Source organism: Archocentrus centrarchus, chromosome 16, assembly GCF_007364275.1.
Source record: "Archocentrus centrarchus isolate MPI-CPG fArcCen1 chromosome 16, fArcCen1, whole genome shotgun sequence".
Taxonomy (NCBI): domain Eukaryota; kingdom Metazoa; phylum Chordata; class Actinopteri; order Cichliformes; family Cichlidae; genus Archocentrus; species Archocentrus centrarchus.
In genome coordinates, this window is record NC_044361.1 from 27,838,340 (window position 1) to 27,845,244 (window position 6,905).

A 6,905-nucleotide genomic window follows, 5' to 3' on the forward strand; every position below is an offset into this window, starting at 1 on the left:
AAGTGATGTTAATGATAAACGTTTGGGTGATATAGCTTCACAGATTGGAATTTCTATTGGTGAAAGTATTGCATCTTGCATTGAAACCCGCCTTAATAATACACTGTGTTCAGGAGTAGTTGGGGGTACAGCTAATGAGTCTGCAATGTTAAATGTCATTGTTCGCCCTGATGTTAAAGAACCTGTGAGTTTTACAGGGGATCATGACTCATGTTCAGTCCAAGAGTGGGAAGTCATGATGTTATCCTATTTGAAAAAGAAGGGCATTCCTGTGGCTGAACAAGCTGATGAAGTAGTATCTAAGCTTGTGGGGAGGGCACATGAAGTGGTTAAAGTGGGCATACGCAGTAAGCCAGTTTTGAATCTGCGTGAAGGACCTGAGCCCATTTTTGAGTTACTGAAGCAACACTTTAGTGATACTATGTCCTCCAGCTTGCCCTTAGCTGATTTTTATGCTACTGTGCCCCATCCTGACGAGCACCCCTTCGACTATTGGCTGAGACTTAATAAAGCTCTGGATGTGACAGAGGACTCTCTAAAGAGACAAAATAGGGCTTTTGACTATCTGTCACATGACTTAGCTGCCATGTTCATCCAGAACTGTCCTGATCCTGAACTGTCGCTCATATTCAAGTGTAGACAGCTGAAAGAATGGACAGTTGCAGAAATTCACGAGAAGCTCGTTGAACACTGCAGAGCTCGCAAGCGACTATCCAAACACAGTGTGACCAATGTTTTGCCTTCTCAGCAACAGGAGGTCACCACTTCTATGCAACGTGCGACACTCACAAGTGCGATTGTGCCTGCGGCTGCTGTTGTGTCGCCACCTGCTGGACAGGCAGCCGAGAGCTCCGCGGACCGCCTGGACCAGGTCATCACTCTGCTCGAACGTGTTCTGGAGCAGCAGCCACAACAGTACAAGTTTCAAAGTAAGTTCAATGTGCGCACACAGAGAGACCAACCAATGAAAGTAAAGCCCGTAGTACCTTGTGCGGTATGCAGCGATGATGGACACACTACTCAGTACCACTGCAGGTCAAACCGTCTGTGCTTTAACTGTTTTGCGCCTGACCATGTGCGAGTGGAGTGTCCGGGGGCCGTGGTGAGGAAAGCTAGAGGCGCTAAGCAGGGGGCGCAACCACAGGAAAACTGAGTGGCCTGCATGTGGTGGGGGCAAGTGTTGGGCCTAAAAGTGATCCCCCTGTCGCAAATGTTGATGATGACATGGAGTCTGTATGCCAAAGTGTGTGCGAAGTGAGAGAGATGGGATACACACCTATAGTTCAAAACATTCAGAGACTCAAACAACATGACAAACTGTTTTATGAAGATGTGACACTGGGAGGAGAGGTTACGGTCAGAGCTTTGTTAGATAGCGGATCAATGGCATGCACCCTGAGCTCTGATGTAATACCTCGGCTGTTACATCAGCATGTGTTGAGGGGCCCCACCCTTGAGCCGACAGACACCGTGTTGATTGGGTGTGGGGGTTCCAGAACCTTACCTGCTGGAATGTGCGATCTGGAGATGGAACTTTACAGCTGCAAAGTGATTGTTCCAACATTGGTAGTTGAGAACCAGAATGAAGAACTGATTGTTGGCAGTAACCTGCTAAGATATATTGTTGACAGGTTTAAGGTGAAGAGTGATCTTCAGAACCAGGGCTCCACAGCACCCAGTGACAGTCGTGATGTGGGGCAGAGGTTGTTAAGCTTGTTTTCAAGGATGGAAAATGGTGATGAAGATATCCAAGATGCGGTCGGAACTGCTAAAATTAAACGAGCTGTTACACTTGAGCCCATGACAGAGCACCTGATTTGGGGCAAGCTGCCGCGGGTTGATACTATGTTGGTTGGAAGTACTGTTGTTGCGGAGCCAACAACAGCAAGATCTAAACCACGGACAGTCTTAGTGGGGAGGTCGGTGTCAATCTTAAGAGGTGATGGCTGGCTCCCGCTAAAGGTGATTAATCCGTCTAACAAGCCAGTTACTCTGAAACGTAACGCTAAGTTGGCGGATGTGTCTATTTGCAGTTCAGTGCAAGTGTTCGCTGATTCCCAAATCGGTATCCAACAACAAGTACAGGTGCCGCTTGATGATGGTATGAGACACAGCCTGGTTTCGGAGACCTTCACCTTACCAGATCATCCTCACCCTGTGACAACATGTGTAACCGACCCTCCCCAGTCAAAGCTAAGTGAACTGGGACTCTCTGATGTAGACATTGAGTCGTGTGACGTTGCCCCCGAATACAAGGCTAGACTGGCGGAACTCATAGTCGAATACCAGTCGATTTTCTCGAGGGACAAGCTAGATTGTGGTAAGGCCACTGGTTGCCTACACCGTATCAGAGTCATGGATGAGAAACCATTCCGGTTACCATGTAGACGCATACCGCCCACCCAGTATGAAAAACTGAGAGAGGTGTTGGATGAGATGGAGGAGCGTGAAATCATTCGAAAGTCTAGCAGTGAGTTTGCATCTCCACTGGTGATCATTTGGAAGAAGACGGGTGACCTGCGGATCTGCAATGATTTCCGCTGGCTCAACGCACGCACTATCAAGGATGCTCACCCGCTCCCTCATCCAGCTGATGCTCTAGCAGCCTTGGGGGGCAATGCATTTTTTTCGACCATGGATTTGACCTCTGGCTATTACAATGTGGAAGTCCATGAGGCTGATCGAAAGTACACTGCCTTTTCATCGCCATTTGGATTGTACGAGTACAATCGGATGCCTCAAGGACTTTGTAATAGTCCAGCTACATTCATGAGGATGATGTTAAATATCTTTGGGGACCAGAACTTCATGAGCTTACTGTGCTATCTGGATGATGTCTTGGTGTTTGCCCCGACAGAGGAGCTGGCACTCGAGCGTCTGAAAATGGTCTTTCAGAGGCTGCAGAACCATAACCTCAAACTCGCCCCAAAGAAATGTCACTTTCTGAAGAGGTCAGTGAAGTTTCTCGGTCATGTCATTTGTACAGATGGGATCCAGCCCGATCCTGACAAAGTGTCTGCTATCACCGCTCTAACTGAGTCAGACCTTATGGAGGATGGCACGAATATTCCTTCTCAGAGAAAGATCCGCTCCTTCCTTGGCATGGCAGTCTACTACCAGCCGTTTATTGAGGGTTGTTCTGCCATGGCCAGACCATTATTTCGACTAATCTCAGGTTCTAAAGGTCCACGTGGAGGTGGGAGGAAACGTCGCCAAGCCCGTAAACAGCTCCATGCTGAGGATTGGACTGGGGATTGTCAGCAAGCTTTCTGCCAACTTAAGCAGGCTTTGCTGGATCGGGTCATGCTGGCCCACCCGAACTTTAGTGAGCCCTTTCTGCTGTCTGTGGATGCTTCTTCTGACGGACTTGGTGCAGTCCTGTCACAGGTACCTGCTGGTGGTTCAACAGCCAGACCAATTGCCTTTGCCAGTAAATCGCTTAGTTACGCCCAGTCTAAGTATCCAGCGCATCGGCTAGAGTTTTTCGCCTTAAAGTGGGCGGTGTGTGACAAATTCCATCACTGGTTGAGAGGTCACCAATTCACCGTGTGGACAGACAATAATCCGCTGACCTATATTCTGTCCAAGGCTCGGTTAGATGCATGTGAACAGAGGTGGATCGCTAAGTTAGCGCCATTTCAGTTTGACATCAAGTTCATTCCTGGATCAAAGAATGTGGTGGCTGATGCTCTTAGCAGGCAGCCCTTCGTACAGTCTAGTACATCTCACCGTTTGACAAGAGTACCTTATGACAAGTTACTGGCAGAGGCTGCAGCGCTTGGTGCTAATGGAGTTCAGGAGGTGTTTCGCTGGTCAGCTAACCCACCTGAAGTAGCATCTGAGTGCGGCCAACAGATATCTCAGGGTGTGGCAGTTGTTAAGTCAGGGACAGTATCATCGCTGGAGGTGGCTGCTGCACTTCATGGATGCAGTGAAGGTGACGCTGTGGTGTGCCCACATGCCCTTCTTCTGCCACAGTTCTCGCAGACGGTTCTAACACCCCCGCAGGTCAACTCTGAGGTGTTCTCGCATGATGTATTGAAAGAAAAGCAGAGAACTGATGCTGTTCTGAGTAAAGTAATCTTCTTTGTGGAGAGAAAGCGGAGACCATCCAGGAGGGAACGTGCCAAGGAATCGTCTGAGGTCGTCAAGCTTTTGAGGAGCTGGGATAAGCTTGTACTGAGAGACGGAGTTCTGTACCGGGTAGCTAAAAATCCTGTCACAAAGAGAAAGACCTACCTTTTTGTTGTTCCTCACTCATTGCGCAGTAAGGTGTTACAAGGTGTTCACGATGAGGCTGGCCACCAGGGTCAGCAGCGGACATTGTATCTGACAAGACAAAGGTTTTATTGGATAGGCTTGCTGCGTGATGTTGTGGAGTATGTACGACACTGCAGACGCTGTGTAGTCAGCAAGTCACCAGAGCCTGAAGCCAGAGCCCCATTGAAAAATATAATGACCTCTGAACCTCTTGAACTGGTCAGTGTCGATTTCTGGACTGCTGAGGATTCGTCAAATAGTTCGTTGGATGTGCTAGTGGCTACTGACCACTTCACGAAGATGGCACACGCCTTCTTGTGCCCCAATCAGTCAGCCAGAGCAGTTGCGCACCAGTTATGGAACAACTACTTTTGCATTTATGGGTTTCCCAAGCGGCTACATTCAGATCAGGGGGCCAGCTTTGAGAGCTCGCTAATTGCAGAGCTATTGAATGTGGCAGGTGTGCAAAAGTCACACACTACGCCTTATCACCCTATGGGAAATGGCTCGTGTGAAAGGATGAATCGGACTCTAGGTAACATGATTCGAGCGCTGCCACCAAGAGCTAAACACCGCTGGCCCGAGGCCCTGAAATCCCTGACATTTGCCTACAACTGTACAGTGCATGAAACAACTGGATATGCACCGTTTCTCCTCATGTTTGGGAGGGTGCCACGTCTTCCGGTGGATGTCATATTTGGCTCTGTACTCAGTGATCCAGAGGTGGTGGACTATGACCGCTACATTGAGTCCTTGCGGAAGGACATGAGAGAAGCCATGGCCGTAGCTCAGTCAGCGGCAACTAAACAGCTCCAGCGTCACGCTGATTTATACAACCGTAAGGTACGGGGTGTACCGGTGGAAGTAAACGACAGAGTGTTGCTGGCCAACAGAAAGGAACGTGGCAAACGGAAGCTTGCTGACCGCTGGGAAAGCACGGTGTATGTGGTGGTCGGAAAGGACAACGAGAGCCACACATTTAGGATTCAGAATCCTGTTACAGAGCAAGTGAAAGTGGTCCATCGCAACCTAATAATGCCAGTAAACTTCCTCCCTCTGTCCGAACATGACTCTGATGACCAGGAGGAGGTTGTATTGTCACCATCTTCAAGTGAACTTGACCTTAGTGTCGAGAGGTCAGTTGTCGGTGACACTATTTCTGACTCAGCAGAGTTTAGAACAAGAGTGTGGGTGTCTGAACTGCCTCTGGGAGCAGGCAGTGGGTCAAGTGCAGAGGATGCTGAGCAGTTGGAGCTGGATGAAGCGTTGGAACCTGCTGATGTCTTGTCCAGGGGCAGTGCGTTACCTCAAGGCCAGCCAGTTTTTGATCAGTTGCAACCCACTGACGAAGCTACGTTGATGGATAGCAGTTCACCAGACTATGGCTGCCCGGCATCCCTGGCAGTTTGCCCAGAGACTCTTATGGCTCCTAATACTGACGCTCCTACCGATATACCTGCTACTGATGCTGCCACAGCAACAGTAATTGACGGTGCGACTCACCGTAGGTCTAGAGCTGGGCGGTTGTTGAGACCAGTGACTAGACTTATTGAAATGATGCACCAGACACCAACATTGGTCTCATGAGTTCTTTGTTATAGACTTACAGTTTTGTTTGTTCTCATTTTTACCTTGACGAGGTTTTGTGACATTTTTGATCAATTGTCTGTTTGTCTTGCTATTCAAGAGGTGTGTTTTGCAGCTACATGTTCATTTAATATGTATATGGGCATATTTTTTTTCCCCTACGTGTGTAGATAGGGTCTGGCCAACCCTTTTCTCATACTGATCCTCATGGGATAGTCTTTGTGACTGGGTAATTGTAACTGTGATTTTGATGTGATAATACCTCACCAGCAATTTTGGAAACGGGGGTTCTGTCTTGGTTTCCTGTGCATTAGAATAGCGGTTGTGCACCTTTTTGTGTGATTGTACCTGTGGTTTTATTGTATTGGTCATTTTTTTGTTGTTTTGTTTGTTGCAATGGGACAAGTGGAATTCAGCAGAGGGGAGTGTAACAGTTAATATTGTATTGGATTCCACTTGTCATTATTTTTCATTTTGGGTTTATGCATAGCGGGTGAAACGGCGCCATCTCTTGGTGGTTAGCCGCGATAAGGGTAGTGGACACAGGAACCTCGTTGCCAGTGTATGGGAGAAGAGCACGAGGTGGGTTCGCTGATATTAGCACTGTGGAAAATGTTGTGTATTATTGCTGTATGTTCATATATGATCACTGGCTAACTGTAATATGTACTTATAGCAACCAGGACACTAATGAGTTGCATATTGTACCTTTGATGAGATTAATAACATTATAACACACAGTTGGAAAAGTTCGCTAGCCTGATGTTAATGGAAAATGCCATTCCTTGTAAGGTGCTGTACCCGATGATGAGCCCATGATTCTGACCAGTACATGTTCCGTTTCATGCAGGTATTTATTTCATGATATTGTATTTTATTTCAATATAAATGTATTAGACCTCGTGGCCAGTGTATGGGAGAAGAGTACGAGGTGCTGTACCCGATGATGAGCCCATGATTCTGACCAGTACATGTTCCGTTTCATGCAGATAAAGTCAGCATTCATCTCATCCTGTCTCCTGATTGTCATTGAACACAACGCAGACACAAACTATACG